This window comes from Calypte anna, chromosome 14 (genome assembly GCF_003957555.1).
Source record: "Calypte anna isolate BGI_N300 chromosome 14, bCalAnn1_v1.p, whole genome shotgun sequence".
NCBI lineage: Eukaryota > Metazoa > Chordata > Aves > Apodiformes > Trochilidae > Calypte > Calypte anna.
The window spans coordinates 13,224,516-13,242,228 of NC_044260.1; the positions used below are offsets into that span (position 1 = coordinate 13,224,516).

At 35.4% G+C, this 17,713-nt stretch overlaps 1 protein-coding gene across 1 annotated transcript in view; it reads right to left on the reverse strand.

Annotated features, from left to right (window-relative positions):
• Positions 1 to 17,713, reverse strand: part of RBFOX1 (RNA binding fox-1 homolog 1) — an 818,832-nt gene that overhangs the window by 4,690 nt on the left and 796,429 nt on the right. The gene's annotated exons all lie outside the window — the stretch shown is intronic.

Below are 17,713 nucleotides of genomic sequence, written 5' to 3' on the forward strand. Positions count from 1 at the left end.
TCACAGAATATCCATTTAATAATATCAGTTATCACATATAACTGTGATAATAATATCAGTTGTCACATATCACAGCAATCCTGAAACTATAGTGCTGTCTTGCTAATGTAGTAAATAAGCATTAATATTACTCAGTCTCTCTCAAAAAATCATCATTTCTTAGCCTTATATAAACAGAAACCCCAGCCTGGTCTCATTCTGTCTCTATCTTATTTTCCTGATGCAAACTTACTTTTTTTTTTTTTTTAAATAGGACAGTTGTCCTATTTTATTATCATGTATTTTCTCCTCCACAGGCAGAACCTGATTAGCCAATTCCTAGATAATCACCTGTGGGAAAGCTGAGAAAGGAATATTTCCATGGCATATGCAGTTCTCCACTGCAGGGAGTCCTGGATGCAAGGTAGAGAGGAGGTCCAAGTGATCTGAACCAGATATTCCTCCCTACCCAGGCAGAAATTACTACAGACAAGATAGTATTTAATTCTCCATTTTACTGGGCCAACATTTGTAGGAAGATGAGGGATTTATTGCTTATGGACATCCCAGGAAACAGCCTCCTGGGACAATGATGCTGTCTAAAGGCAAAAGGGTTCAGCACTGAAAATGAAACTTTAAATAAAAGCCTCCTTCTCTTTTACCAAGCCTAGCATCACAGATTTGCAGAGGATACACGTTTTGGGGTTTTTTTCAGGGATAAATTACCACACATCTTGATGAAAAAGAAACTAGAAAAAAAAAATTATAACATACAAATTTCAATGTGCAAGTCCTCATAGCTATCAAAGATACAGATGAATATCCAGGGGAAAGCAGTGTGTTGGGAAAACATCTTAAGATATGATCTTAAACTCAGGAAAATACAGGCTAAAGATGTGTATGTAACACAGTAGTTCCTCTTTTGCATCCAGTGTATATTGAGGAAAGAAGGATTAAAGGAAAGAAGGATTAAAATCAATCCCATTTAAATACTTGGTATGAATCTTTGGAAATCACCTTTAAGGCATTTAACAAGGAAACCAGGCAGTTTCCACTGAAAAAAAAAAGGAAGGAAAAATAGCTCTCATCAGCCTGTGTTGGGTAAAGACATAGGGTGATGCTTTGAGTTGGAAAAGGGGCATAAGAGTTCTTTGAGTAGGTTTGACACTCACCCCATGACACTTTGGTTATAAGAACTTCCCTAAACCTGAGTCTTGGTAACCCTCTGCATTAGGATGCAAAAATTTTAATATATAGAGGTTATTGCCTTCCTTTTCTTTTACAGGATATTGAAATTCCACTTGAGCAAATGTGTGCAGTGTAAACATAAACTAAAATGAAGTATAAAAAGCATTCTTCCCAATATTCCATAAAAGAAAATAAAGTACACAAAATTAATTGCAAAATTCTCTTTCTTGCATCCTCCTAAAGACCCTTGACATATGTAAGCACAAACATGGAAGAATAAATCTCCAAAGGGGAGAGATCCATGCTCAGGTATTATCTGGGAAAAAAATGCATTGAAATTCCTCTGTGATGAGAAGACTTTTTTTTTTTTTTTTTTTTTTTTCTCCTCAGGGTGACCTCTACCTTCAGAATATGATGGTTTTATTATGATTAATAAATTTCATTTCCACAGAGGAAAGGAACAGTGTCAGCTTAAACTTAAAGCAAGTGGGTTTCTTTTTAAATGCTAATTTTTAAACACGCCCTTGCATGACACCAAATTTAGAAGCTCAGAAGGTTAGCAGAACAGATTCTGATTTCCATGCTGAAAATAGTAAGAAGGATTTAACAATATTGTCACACTGAGCATCAGTAAGCTAGTTCAGTCACATACTCATTGCTTCATTTATTCACTATTATGCCAGCCTGCTTTTTTCTCATTAAAATTACTGGCATTTAAATGCTTTCTGATCATTTACACTGGAAATCATCATTCCAGGTAAACAATTCCCTAAAATTTAGAAATTGAGGACATGCAAATGACAAAGTGTTATGCATAAATTAAAAGTCAATGCAATTATTGTGTGTATTTTACAGAATGTTAAATCAATGTTATCAAAACCAACATGTGGACAAATTCCTGCCTAAGAAAGCTGATAAAGAACTTTGATACAACACTAATTAGAGCAAGGTAAGTTCCACTATTTGCTTGTCTATCTAGAACAAGTAGGCAGGACAGAAGAGGAAAAAAACTTAATATTTGCTAGGATTTTATTACCATACTGGCACTGGTTCTAACTAGCTGGACCAACATCTTACTGAGAAATAAGAAAAAAGATGAGTACAGGCAAGCTAACATCTGCAAATGTAGCTGTAAACAGTTCACCAAAAGCTCAGGGTATGGGATGCTCTTTACTAATCCTATGCCTCAGATTCTTCAAGCATTTTTAATACAGGTTCAATATTGTTAAAATTCCACAGAAAAGGACAACTTGTTTCTCACCACAAAAATAAATAAAATTTAAAAACCAAGAATTAAAAATGGTAACTTGTCAGATTTATTTCAGAAAGGCCTTTGAAAATGAATCTCACTTAAAATTATCAGTAGTAGTTATTGCTGAACTGTCTAAAACCAGGGAAATTATGTGCCTCCCCAATTGTAATTACCATTTTAGGGTTTTGTTTTATACTATGGCTGTATTTCCATTCGGATGAAGAACAGAGAGTGGAGTTCTGATAGGGGAGACATTCAGAAGCTCCTTAAAAATATACACAGTATAGCGTTTGATAACAACATTAATAAGGGAAAAGACTCAGTATAGAAGGTGAAACAAATTAATGATATTTTTCTTAAGTGATTAGAGGACTAAAGGAGAATTTTATAAGTTTTACATTTTAAGCATGTGATGCCCATATCTTTCTAATCATTATCCTATCCCCCCATTTTTAGAAGTCTACATCTTGCTAGAACAACTACAGAAAGTTATTAATCTATTTAAGAACTAGAAAAAGAGAAGTTAATAATCTCACACTTCCTCAGCTAACTTTGATCTAATCCTTCATGGCCATATTATAAGCAAAGTGTACATATGGCCAGAGAGCTCTTATTTCTTCTCACTTTCCACAATTTTATTCATCATTGAAAAAACCCACTGGGGAAACTGAGGCTTGCCATCGTGTGACACCTAAAACCAATAGATAATAACCAATAATTTTATATATATTAAAATGAAAACCAAGTATTTCTTTGATCTGTAAAGCATTTTCCTCCTCCTACTGCTGTTAGATTTTGAGGCACTCAAGCTTGAACACTTTCACATCTACTTCAATAATAAATATAGTGGGTACCTTGTTTATTAAAGTTTAATGCAGTCTTTTGTGCTTGAGTGTAAGGTTCTGTAGTATGCAACAATATTACTTTTTTATTAATATTAATATAATACTAAAACTAAATCCTTGTTTATTTAAGGTATCTGTACATAGCCATACACACACACACACAAACCACCTTTCAGTCTCTCAGAAAAAAAAATTCTAGTGGTTTCTCTGAAAAGGGAGAGCAGAGAAGATGCACAAATGCTTGTACACACTTGTTGAGAGCAAACAGAGATTATTCACTATTCCTGTTATCAAAGGAGCTTCACATTGCAAATCCTCTATTTACAAACCACAGAACCTCAGCTTTCCTTAATCTTGTCATGTTGTCACATTTGACTGGCCATGTGAACTGACCCAGAACTGTAAGCACCAGGAAGGCAAGCTGTCAAAGAGATCATGACAAAGATGCCAAAAAGGGCTGCCAGTGTTTCCACCGGCTGAGAAAAAGGAATTAATCCAACTTCATGAAAGAAGAACAGGGGATAATCAAAGTGTTTACTGATTTTTATCAACTGATCCAATAGCTGAACATCTTTACCACACGACTACCAAGAGCAGTAAAAGCTGGAACAAATGGAGTTCCATATAAGCCACTATTTGCAGCAGCACTAAGTGCAAGTTTTAACTGCCAACATAAAGGACACTTCAATTTATGGAAGGAGTTCAATACTGTGCATTAGTACAACATTTCCTAGTCTTTCCAGAGCAAAAACTTCAGTTTATGCTATTTTTCACAGGGAAAAGCAGCACAGCCTTTAATAAATATTATCACAAAGACCTTAGAGATGCTCCATCTTTTATTTTACCTTATTAGTTGAAGAGGATAAGATAATAATAAAGGCATCTCATAGAAAATGTTGGGTTTTTTCTCAAATAGCTCCATGAAATGAAGTCAGACTATAGGAAACAATGGAAAAAGGGAAGAACCTTTCAGGACTGAACATTATGACTTCACACAGTAAATCACCAGGGTTGAAATATCTCTGAAACTGCATTCTCCCAAAGCAGTTTGGATTCTATGGACTTCTCAGAAATTCTTTTGAAAGACTCTAATCTGACCAGTATCTCCTTCCAGACACGTGAGTCAATAAGATATATGATAAAGTGTATGGTAAAACTGTGACCACCTAAAATTATTTATGGACCATAGCAGAGCTGTGCCAGTATAACAGGCATCTTAGCCAGTCTAAGCACTTTGTCAAATATTCATTTGCTTTTAAATAACTCACTCCATTTGCTATTGTTTAATAAATTATATTTCTGGTGGTGTTAGGGCTGACAGGTTAATGATAGCACACAGGAAAACTGCAATGATTTGAGCAATTGCTTGGGTTAAAAAAACCCCAATATCCTGTTCAAAAGCTTTCAAGAGCACAAACTCCAATGTTTGCTTTTTTAAGCTGCCTGCTATTATGAAACATTTTTTCCTAGAGTAATTAAATATTAAAAATTAAACCTTTCAGAACGTTTAATCTGTTTTGTAGGCTGCATCTTTCTTCCAAGGGAGGTCAGTAACTTGAAGACTGTCAACTTCTAGGGATTTACAGTGCATTTCTTTTACAGACACACAATCCCACCCCCTGGGAATGATTCTGCTCACACATGCAAATAAATACAGCCACAACTGGACAGATGTTATATCCAGTTCCACCATACTTCATTCCAAACTCAGGTTTATGTGTACACTTGCCTCTTTCTTTCTGTTAGTGCAAAATCATCAGCTGCATATACACATGGGAGAAAAATAATACCAAGCATGCATCCACACTAAATGTTTTTGTTTGTAGACAGAAGCTGGATAACACTTAAAAATTGGAGGAAGAAAGGGTGATATAAATACAGAATAATGATCCTATCCCTTATCTACACAAACCCCATAAAATGTAATATGCAGCTACACTGTAGAATATGCTTGGAAAACACATCAATTTATTTTTTTTTTTTAAAAACTATGAATTTCAATCTTAAAAAACCTAAAAGAAAAAAAATATTGGGCACTGATCTGAAAAATTCATCGAAGATGCTAAAGATTCCACATGAACAACGTTCTGTAGCCAACAGATAAATAAACACGGGTTTGTTCTGAGTCTCATTCTTATATCTTATATATATCATATATATATATATTTCTATATCTATATCTATATATATTATATATAGATGCCCATTGCCCCCATCAGCCAAGAACCTCAGAATGAATTATCCTCTGATGTAACCAGAGATTTGCAAGGGGAAGGTCTTCAGAGACCCTTGTTAAAATTCTGTCACCAAACTGTCAGGAGGTTTCCAATAGTTTCCCTACCTTTGTTCTACTTCAGGTCTCTTTGCAAACTCTTTAATCATGCCTGCCAGAGAAGATCTATCCCCGAAGTGCAGACCTTCTCTTCTGAAGAGTAATTATTTTTAGCCTCAGAATGCACTGGATGCAATCAAGAGTGAAATATTTTTAAATTTCCCATGGAGGAATCTCTCTGTCAGATAATTAAATGTCTTCTTTATATAATGTGCCTATAAGAACAGATACACATACATAAAGAGCAATGTGTATGTGGGCACACAGTTTGCAAACACAACTTTTTATTTATGCAAACTTATTTATTTAGGATTAAACTTCATTCCCAAGTTGGAAAAGATCTCTTGTGGCTGAGGGCTAAGTATCCTCTGGCAGGAGTGATAAACTATTAGGAAGAAAAGAGTGATTATTACCAGCAGAATCACCCAAGACCTCGTTTCACTTTGATTATCAAGTTCCAACCCATATTTTATTTGTTATATTATTATTTGAAATCTACAAACACACATTTTTTAGAAGGATACAATACAAACATACAAATACTCACATTTCAAACATTGACCATATTACCAGTGTCTTCACTTTACATCAACTTTACAAACACTGTTGAATTACTGTAATTGAGTTTAGAAGCACTAAAAAAAGCACTGTAAAATTGTACTGGCTTGCATGCATCTCAAAAACCACAGGGATGTTCAGTTCTGAAAATCTGGGTATCTCTGTATATGCCCCATGTATTAAAACATCAAACATCACACAATAAATGAGTTGAAAGCCAACTTACAGATCTGAAAGACCAAATTCAGCTTTGGTAACTTTTACCACAGGAATATGGTCCAGAAAATTATTTTTTTAATAAAGCCAAAACTCCTTTAAATCCCAAGACTAAAATTTAGGTATACAAGAAACAATAAACACAGGCTTTCAGTAGTTTTATCCTTTAGATCATATTAAAAAAAAAAAAAAAACAAGGCAAATTCAGTCACCCGTGATGGATGTTTTTATTATCTGCCCCAAAACATACCTAACAAAAAGACCATATTTTTGAGTCAATTCAACAGAGGCAATAAACTGGTAAACTGAAAAGTTTTAATAAATATCCAGATATCCATTTCCTATGGAAAGTGGTATTATGGTTTTTGATGGAATTCCAAACAAGTGATATATAGAATACATAACGTATAGGTTTGGACACTTCAGAGGGGGAAAATGCCTCTATTAGAGAAATAATTATTGCTTAGAAGGGCTCATTCTGCAAAAGAGGAAATTGTTTCCAGGACAAGGACCCCACGTCTATCTCAAGAATTCCAAAAATGCTAATATAATTATATTTATTATTACTTAGCAAGGTCTAGATTTATAAATTAGTAGCCACCCTACTACAGCTCACTCTCATTCAAAGCTGAGCAGGTAGCACAAGTGAAAAAATGAAAGCCAAAGTTTTGTGATATCAATAATGCGTCAAACATTGACTTCTCATCATGTATCCTCTTAATGAAGTAGCAGTTGGGAAAATCTCTGTTACTTCAGGCTTTATTACAGAAGAACTTTTCAGATTACCAAAAATGCTATGGCTAACATACAGGTTATTAAAACATAATCATTCTTTGGCTTTAGCTCTGAACTTTGACACAAACAAAGCTTCCTGATTTCTTTCTCTGTAGGTCATTGGCATAAACAGAAACCTCTCCAGCTTTCATTTCCTTCTGCCAACGTAAAACTCAATAAACAAGCACTTCTTAATACCACCATTTGGTGTCACACTCTATGTCCTTTCAGCCTTCACTACAAGCAGCTTCTATCAATTTAGCAGATTTTTTTGCAAAACAGCATTGGCAGAACATGTCCCAGCACTGCAACTACTTAATTATCCTTTTTATTTCTTAAATAGTGACATTAATACCATCCTTAACTAAGACTCAGACTGTTCAAACTCTATTGCTTCAACGAGAGAACCCCTTGACATATCAAAAATAATTACAAATTACCTTTTAAAAACTTCATTCATTCTTCTGCACTCCTGGCTCAGAACACAACAGTTTATTAGCAAAGCAGCTAAGACTTTTTACTTACTAGGGAGTGATCCTCTGAAGGCACAGACCCTCTCTCCCACTATCTCATCCATAGGATAGACTTTGTGAGTGCTTTAGGGTCTGCAGTACCAGGGTGGGCAATATTTGCCCCCAGAGAGTTGAAAAGAAAATTCTTAAAGCTATAGCACTTACAACGTCCTAGATACATCTAAAGCCTTTACTCTTTTCATTGGGTCTGTTTGGTTTGGCTTTTGAAAGTCATGGTCTTGCTTGTCCTGCACAATAAGTTTTTATTAGAAGGTTTAACATATCCTTAATTACTAGGCCATATGAGACTTAAACTGGAAATCAAACACCAAAGCCAGCAAAATAACCTGATGTCTTTTATATGGCAGAACCTAGAGGCTGAAACTAGAAATTAATTAAACTATTCCAAAGCCTCAGACTCTGGACTTTCCTAGGCTTTCTCTTATGATTAAATGCAGCATGTGAAAAAGGATATTGAGACCTGGATGGATGCATCAAGAAGTATCAATGATTGTTACCTGCAGAGCTGTTACAAGAAATTTCATCTGCTGCAACGAAGACGAATTGATTTCTGCAAGAGAAGATAAAATTCACAATACTGCTTGCTGACTGGGAAATGTGCTATCTGCCAATTGACTTGATGTTTACAGATGGGGTAGGGTAAGGGTGCTTAATTTTAATGAATGTAGCAAGAAAAAGTGTTGATGTATTTCAGTGCTAGAGAGTTCATAAGGATCATGAGGTAGACATGCTGGGAGCTTTTAAATGAAATAATGGTGACATTTGGATATGGACTATGTACAAACTCTTGCATTGGAAGCTTCATGTTTAGTGTTACAGATATGTCAGTATATTTATGAAGTCTAATAAAAAGAAAACAGTATTTATATTGATATAGAGATTAAAAGGGCACTGCTGCAAAATAAGTGAAAAGCGTTGTTTGAAAAAAAAATAATTACAATTAACTTTCTGCATCTGAAAGGAGGATATTGAAAGTAAAATATTTTGCTTTTTATATGTCTAAAATTACTGCAATAAAAAAAAGAATGTTCTGCTATTTATTAAAAAAATGACACAGTATATTCTCATATACTGTCATTCACATACATACTAAAGCCTTTTACAGAATCTTCAGAGACTGAACTAGAGATATGAGTGATTTAATATAAACCTTCTCTTGCAAAATTCTTTTTAAAACAGGTAACATAAAGAGAGAAATGCGAAATACACTTAATATTCCAAAATGCAGAAAACTCCATTACAGCACAAATCCTGATTTGTCCTTTCTGAAGTCAAAGCAAACAGGATTTGGTTTAGGGGAAACCATGTTTAAGGATTAGCATAAAATGATTCCTTTATATGCATCTACACAGCTTCCTTGGATTATTTTTGTGTTCTGTGGGGGTTAAGAAAGAACCTGGGTGAACTTTTAACTCTTGGGAGCTCTTTTACTCCCAATTCCATGCAGCTCCTCCAGCCTGCACTGCTCAGCAGACTGAGAAACAGCTTTTATTTTTGTACAGCTTTAATGCAAGAGTCTACCCACTAGGAGCTCAAAGGAACTACCTCTAGTTTGCACTAAGGACTACCTGGAAAACCTAGTTCTTTAACATGTTGAAAGCTCTGTCAAGCATTAAATATTCTGAAGATTCTATTAGAAAATATTCCATTCAGGAGCAGGTATCTCTGAGGGGTAACAGAACCTTCAAGAGGTAAGCCCTAGGTGAACAAAATCTACTTCTCTTACCTCACCTCCCATACATTAAACAGATTTGAAATTCTCATTTAGAAATCTGTGGACCTTGTTATTTAGAAGTTCATGTTTGGGAAATAAAAAAACAAACCAACAAAACAAAACAAGGAATCTCCAACCCATAATAGAGGGACAGGATTGATAAAGATCCTAAGTTGCATCTGGTCATTGCCTCTGCTCCATCTCAGAGATGCTAACACCTGAATTTCAGTATGAATGAACTTACTGATCAGACTGTACACTCTTTCATTTTCAATTTGGATGTACAAATGAGTAGTTTTGCTCTTTACCCTGTCACCTGCAGCAATTTCACAAGCTGAGATCTACCTTGCATTTAATGCTAAAGAAATCTATTTTTTTTAAAATGCAGGGGGATAAATTTAACTTTATAAATACAGAGCTACTCTATTTCATAGGCAGTATAATTTGTCACTGTACTTATGGCTATCACACCTTTTATTATCACCTCTTGTGACAATAATATAGAAAAAAGTTGGATGCTTGCTAAGAGATTTAGCCAGTAGCAATGCAGACTTACCAGCTACTGTTTTACAGAAAACCCATTTCTGTTAAGATATTAAACTCCCCTCTCACCTCAATGAAAAGCTGACTTTTCCTTAAAAACTGCCTTCTCAAGTGGCTAGCTGGAAAACTCCTTTTCTTTATCTCTATTCAGAACATCTGTTGTTATGGAGCATTGAGCCACAGATCCTCAGTCTTATGATGCCAAAGCACAGAATTATTTGTAAGAATAATGTGCTGGTTTAGTTACCTAACCCCAGAACATTAACTGCTAGTTGTCTTTTGAAATGGCAGATGTTACTGAAGCTGTTCTGACCCTTTACCTACTAGTAGAAAAGAAATATAAAATTTAACTCCAAGTGATACCTATTTGAAGAATATCTACCATAAACAGTCCTTACACTGCTTCAGTATAAGGAAGGAAAAAGTTACTTATTGGTCAGGATAGCAACTGAGAGAATAAAAAGTAAGACTAGGTGGTGCTGGAGTTCAATAAGCCAGTTCATTTTTTATAATTAATCAAGTGTTATTTGTAATAGTTACATGGAATTGTTATGTACTTTTATGGCTTGGATGTTTCTCTAGTGGCATGTTAAGATTTAGTTAAACTCTAGATTATCATTTACGTAGAGCTAGGGGGAGAACTGATAATCAGAGGTGTCACTATACAAAGATATCACAACTCATGTCCAAAATAACTATTTTATTTCTTTATGTGAACAAGCCCAGAGCTTGCAAACAGAGTGCTGCTGAGTTAAGATGATATTGGAGCATCACATTTTTCTGCTTTAAAGTTTGCAGACCTGGAAACCAGCTCAATCCTTTGGGTCCCTCCCTTTAAAGACCAGTTTTATACATTGACTGTACTGAGCAAGGATTTAAAAGTTCACAGATAAAGTTTGGTGAAAATTCATGATGAATTTCTGATTCTTTTCAAGTTCCTCATCACTGCTACACTTTTTATTGATTCAAAAAGGTACAAGCAACGTAAGCCATGTAACTTCATTAGGAAATAAGTCCTGCTTAATAATTAAGATACAATCTCATAATTTAATTTGTGTTTTAACAGTGAAAGTATAAGAGAAATTTTTTACTGCTGACTGTTTTGTCCTTCAGGTGTAAAATAATACACCTTCAAAATCCAAGTGAGTTTTCATGTTCTGCTTTAAATAAAGTTTTGGAAGTTGTTAAATAAATAAAGCTTTGGAAGTTGTTACTGGCTGTAAGGGAGATAAACAGAAAAACAAATTGAAAGAGGAACATGACAAATACATTTGTCTGAGTGTACTGCTGGATGTGTTCAACTTGCCAGATAGCAGCACCCTGGGCTAAGTGCAATCCTTCTGAGTGCTGGGGTGGCACCCTTGGCAGCCTGAGCTCTGATGGAAACCCAGACAGTGAAAGTCATGAAAATAAACTTTTGGGACTCAAAAATGGCTGTGTTCTAGCTGAGCAGCTATTTCCCAAGGGCAAAACCTTCTGCATAGTATTCCTTCTCTCAAGGCTATATATCATTTTCTCATTTCTTCTAGCAAATTGAAAACAAGCAGAGATTTTTACCAGTAGGATAATAAAGATATTTTTAAAGTTGGAAAAAAATAATGTCTTAAGATTTGATGTATTTCCTGAATTCAGACAGAAACAGAAGGGGAGGACAACAAAAGGGATATTAAGTGACTTAGATGCTCTTTCTTACTTTGGGGTGCTTACTGAACCTGCATTACTTCAATTTTCAAAAGTTCAGATATGTTCTAATTTCCTCTGCTCCATTCCCCACAGACCCCTGGGCAGGCTCCTAAAATATCCATTCCTTGAAGGCCCCAGATCTGCCATAAACCTGCCCAGCAGTTTTAGCAACTATTTCTCCCCAGCATGATTTTCTCCATGTAGCCTTCTGGATTGCATTTTTTATTCTAGGAGCCCTTTTATTACAATATCCTTGATTAGCCACATTAGTGTTTATGCCCTCAGGAATGACTTTCACTCACAATTAAAATAATAATTTGTATTTAGACAGGGACAAGTTTTGTAAGTTTTTTGGGACAGCATGAGGTGGGCAGAAAACGTTCAGCTGTTAGAAGCAAAGCATGGTCTGCAGAATCAATCTTTTAAGAGGATAACAAAGTGTTTCAAGTTCAACTTGATCACCTAAATAAAAGCCTCCTGCTCTAAGTTAAAGCACACCACCAGACTGTAAGACTTGGGTTTTTAGTATTCAAAAAAAAAAAAAATTAAAAGAGTGAAGAAGAGGAATTTAAATGAATTTGTACTATGTTTTTTCATTATAAACACTATTTAGTGAAAAATATTGCTAATGACAAATGGCTTCAATAACTCACAGAATGATCTCAGAGAAATTAGGCCTTCTGGACTGTCCACTTTTTGAATTGTTTTAAATACCATAGCCTATTTTTTCCCAACGTGTTTATAAAACTGTTATTTTTCATGCATATATTTACTCAGTCCTTTCCCTTAGCAAAATACTGCATCTGCCTTTTTCTCAGTAAGGAGAAAGTCTCAGGACAGACTTTTTCAGTCTATTTTCTCTTTGTGACATTGTACTGAAGTGGTACCTAAAGAACTTTCATATACTCATTCTATAACACAGTGGATTTATTATACTGAATTTCAGCTTAGATCAGGATATATAGAGGTCATGTCAACACTTCTAATTACTATCCAGGTTTTTTAAACTTGTATTTCTACAGATATCTTTTCTGTAAAGCATCTTCAGCCTTGACTCTCTTTCTAAATTGCCTTTAATCTACATATTCCATGAGTTACTTTTAAGTTTGAGATCTCTGACATCCCAATGAGGTTGATTAGCTCCACTGTACGTGTGTTTTACATGGTCAATCAGGAAAAAATAAGCTAAGAGTACTACCAGCATTTCTGTTTAAAGGACTTCTATGACTTTCCTTCAGACTTTTCCAAGATTCCCTTAATATTTCCCATCACCATCAATACTAACACCACTGAGTTCAGCTACTGGAACATCAATACCAGAACAGAAAGAGAAATTCTGGTTAAAGCAGCTTTGACACAATCCTGAACTTTAGGATCCTTCCAATGTGGAAACTTGGGAGTGAAAGTTTTCCTACCTACTGAAACTCTGATAATTCAGTTACACATAAGTGTGTACAACTTTTATCACATTTTCTACATCTAAATAGACTTTTAAAAGTCAGTGGCAGCTTAGAGTGGAGCTCAGAAAGAAGAGGGACTGGGGGCATAGTACAGACCTAACTGCTGATTATGCCTGGCCCATATGTGATTTGGCTACTTTAATATTCCTTCCAAAATCCCAGAACCTAGAAGACAAAGACAGGAAGAGATTCAGGTGATGGCTCTCAGATTCTTTTTTTTAAGACCTGAGGGATTTAACCATCATGAAGCAAAACTCCAACCTCATTTCAGGATAGATTTACTCCCCTAAAAGTTTCCCTACCCTGTAAAAAAATGAGCTTGTCTTTGCCTGCATTACTCCCATATTGCCAAAAAAGCATCAACCCACTACTGCATTTTACCTCCTACAATCCCTGGCTCCACTGTTTTTCAGAAGTATAAATAATCCCAGCTATGTCTGGGCAGTTTATCTGGGTGTAGGAACCTGTGTTTGTAGGGCCCATGGGACAAATGTGCAATTGTCTCTGTGTCCTGTCTTCTCCCTAAAAATCTGAGTCACAGTTGGGCTTCTCAAGAGTGTATTTTCCATAGCACATGATAAAGCACAAAATTCTGACACACATAGAGTTTTACCCAGCACTTCCAGAAGCTTTTAGTCCCTTGTCAGAGCTTCTATAAATTAGAAGCAGTAGGAGAGATCAAGTGGGATTTCAGAAATCAGGACTTCCCTAAAAACAATCACACTAACTCTAGGAAATTTAAAATGTTAAAAGAAAAATAAATTATAATCCACTAACATACAGCAGTTGTGCTTTTTACACCAGAATTTTGGGATTTTGATTTCACTAAACTAGACACAAATAATTTTGCTTAACACCAAGGAGCATCCCCCCCCCCCCAGAATTACACCACCTGCTGAAAAGAGTGCAGAGCCTCAGGACACAGGACATTAAGATGAAGGCAAACACAACACTGAACAGAAGTTACAGTGTGAAATATGTCATCAGATGACTTCTTTCTGGTAAGATCACCATGGGATTTATGGATACAGTCAGTATTTGGACTGCATGGATCAGAACCCCAGCCAGTGACATCAATACAACTTCACTGAAAGAACTGACTTTGCTGGAAATATTCCAAATTCTACTGTCCAAGGATCTGCTGTTAATTATACAGGGCAGCAAAGATTTCCCCCAAAAGTGTTATTTGTTGTGCACCTGTAAATTTTTCCATTTTATTATTGAAGATGCTTTCTTTTTCCATCATACAGAGGCTCTATTGCTCTTGTTAGGACTTTAATGTTGAGGGCTTATTCACTGTGAACTGTACCATAGCTGATAGCTGGCAGCTTGAGTAGTCTCTGTAATACTCAAGTATGGACAAAGTCTCAGAGTTTCTCTCTAAAATAATTTTATGAAGTCCTCCTCAACTCCCTCCCCTTCTGGTGTCCTAATCTGAAATATGAAGACTATCAAAGATACTTCAATTTTTAGTATAACTCTAACAGGAAGGTTGATTTTGCTGTTATTGTGCTTTATATTCCCATTACTGGAAGATCCAACTACATTATCATACTCAGAGCATTTGAATCACAACACAGACAACTAAACAACTTTACAGCCATTCCTAGATGTATTAAATTAAATAACAGTATAGATAGAAAGCAATTCATGTGGTACCAACCTTCAAGATACCACATTAAAGCATGGTACACTTCAAGAACACTAAAAGGGACTTGTTTGCATTAGGAAAGTATATTTTACTTTTAGACTAATTTCTCCCCTGCCAGGTTAATTCTTTCTCCAGAATTGCAACCTAACTGCTCTTAATGATGCCAAGACAAAGAGGAAGACACAGACATTCTGCTTTCCCTGAGCTATTCTGTTTTCACTGCCAAAAAGATAATGCATCTCCTACCTCCATCATTACTGATCATTTTATTAAATGCTGCTTTTTGATGTTTTGAGGCAAAATTGTAGGGAATAAATTAATAAAAAATATTGATGTAGCTACTTCTGTAAATAGCACCTCACAGGAACAATTCAGGCTCATCTTGATTGCTCAAGAAAAGGCAGCCTGGGCTCAGCTGCCACTCCAGAAGGTCTGGTGTCACCTACAGAGGTGTCTCCCATGCCCCAGAGAGTCTCAGGTGGCACAAGATCCCTGTTTCCAGGGGAAAACTGAGCCCTATATTTAACTGCTGCATTGCTTTTTATTTGTGCTGTCTTTGTGCTCAGGACAGGAGATTTCAGGGTGATGTAGCCAAGACTCTCCTATCATGCAGACTGCCCAAGACAGCAGGAGACAGAAACCTTAAGAAATCTCTCTCATTAAATTTTATCCTGCCTTGTGCTTGAACAGTAATAATTCATCTTAATACCAAAAAGCACATCTTCAAGAAAACTAAAAAAAAAAAAAAAAAAAAAAAAAGAAATTCCCTAATTCTTCTGGACACTAATGGCAAGGTGCATTCCCTAGCCTGGTGACATGCTTGTATTATTCCATTTGCTCCAAAGCACAAAAAAAAACTAAGGAGAAAAATGGTCAATAGATGTTTGCTCATAATGTGCATTCTTATATATTCCCCAGCAGAAAATCAGACATCTTTGTTAGTCCTTCTACTGAACTAACTAAATAAGCTATTTAAATGCTACTCAAAAGAGATTCCTCTGAGCATCACCTAATATCAATGCTGTGAAGCAGGGAAATGACAAGGTGCCCATACTGCACAAGTATAAATATCATTTTTCCATGATGCCTTCTACATGAACTCCCCCTCTTTCTCCTGCCATCACACCTCACAGATTGTATAAAGAAATTATCTGCAAATTGGTGCTGTGCTTGTTAGTATAATGGTGTGAAAAATACATTCATTTTTCATATGGTTTGGAAATGTGGATCACATCTTAGGTCACAGAGAGGAAAAATCTGGAGCCCTTTCAACTCTGTTTTAAATCTGCACCTTTTATTCCCTGATCTAGTTAGTTTTTAAATCAGAGCTATACAAATATGCTAACTCCTAATTCCTCTTACCTGCTGTTTCTACTATGCATAATTAAAATTATATTACACATATTATGTCATTATTAATAATACAATATACATAGCATACATATGAATATTTACCTGAAAGAAAGATTATTTTTAAGTGGATCTTAACATTTTAAAGAAAGCTAAAACTAATAGGTGAAATTCTGACCACCACATAATAGTGGAAATCATGCTGATCTCAGTGGTTGTTACTGTGATTAACACAGTTTACTCATTTAAACTAAATCCTTGAAGAAGTAATTGAGTAACTTGACTTCAGAAGTGTTCCTTGTCAGTAAACTGATGTCAGTTTGAACCATGGCTGCTAAAATAACTATTTTTGAAGTTTTACCATGGAAATGTTGGTCTATTACTATATTTTAGACAGATTTTTCAGTCTCTTTAGAGGAAACAGCAAAGCATTTTGAAGTCAATCTTGTGTAAAGAATCAGCATTTTATCCAGTAAATACATAATAAAAGATATTTATTTTGATGGAGGACCTACTGTTTGCAAATACAATGTAATTTCTAAAAGTAAATCTCATTAAAACCTACTTTGTTTTTTTTTTCTGATTTCATAAGGATTATGACAGTTTACTCGTAACCACAATTATACCTACAATAAAATCTCCTAATATACAGAGGTATAAACTCTTTATCAATTATGAATAAAAGCAATTATTTCCCTTTAAATAGTTTAAGGACTTAACAAATTACTTGAAACACAATTTTCTGTATTCTAACTACAATTACATTTATATGAAAAAACCAGGATTATTTAAGAATTCATTCAAGAAACCCAAAATGAAGTTTAGGGGCTGGTAAACATTTGTTTAAATGAAGACCTTTATTTTTCCTGCATGTCTCTGAAACATCCTATAGCAGCTTTCACAAGAAAAGTTGTTCTTTTCAAGGCATGGCTAAACCTCCTCCTCCCATTCCTGCTGTGCAGTACTCTCACCAACTCCTGGTTTGTGTTTCTAGGGCATTAGAGAGCTGGCAAGCCCAAAGGTACATGAAAAAAAAATAATTAAATACCTAAACAAATGCTTTAGAATCCCCTTTGAGGTGGGAAATGCTGCAGTAAAACCATGCAAGAGTGTAAATTGCATTTCTTGATTAATGTCAGCTACAAACTTATTTATTAAGTTTATTATTAATAGTATTATTACTTATTATTAAGTTTGCTCTTCTACTCCTTCCTCACCTTGCCCAAAAGACATTGCACATTACATGGCTGATCCATACAGACTATATCCAATTAATTCCATATTTTATTGGTACATTTTAGTCCATCATCTTCCCTCTGCCTCCAGCTTTCCCTCTTTGCTTTCAGAGCCCTGAGAGTGGGAGCGCTCAGGTTGACAACACTTCTGGCCTGTTCTAATCTGCCTCTTTCTGGTCTATCAAGCCAATGATCTGAAAACTAAAAAGTGGATAATTAGACAGTGACATGTCCAAAGGAACTGTTATGGTCTATCATGTCCCAGGCACTGACCCAATAGACTGTAACAGTTTTGGTCTGTTGGATTAGGAATCGATGCTTTAGTAACTCCCTAACTCCGTATTTATTCAGCCTGCTGACTGTGGCATGCTTTAAAATGTTCAAGTTACACTTTCTTTCA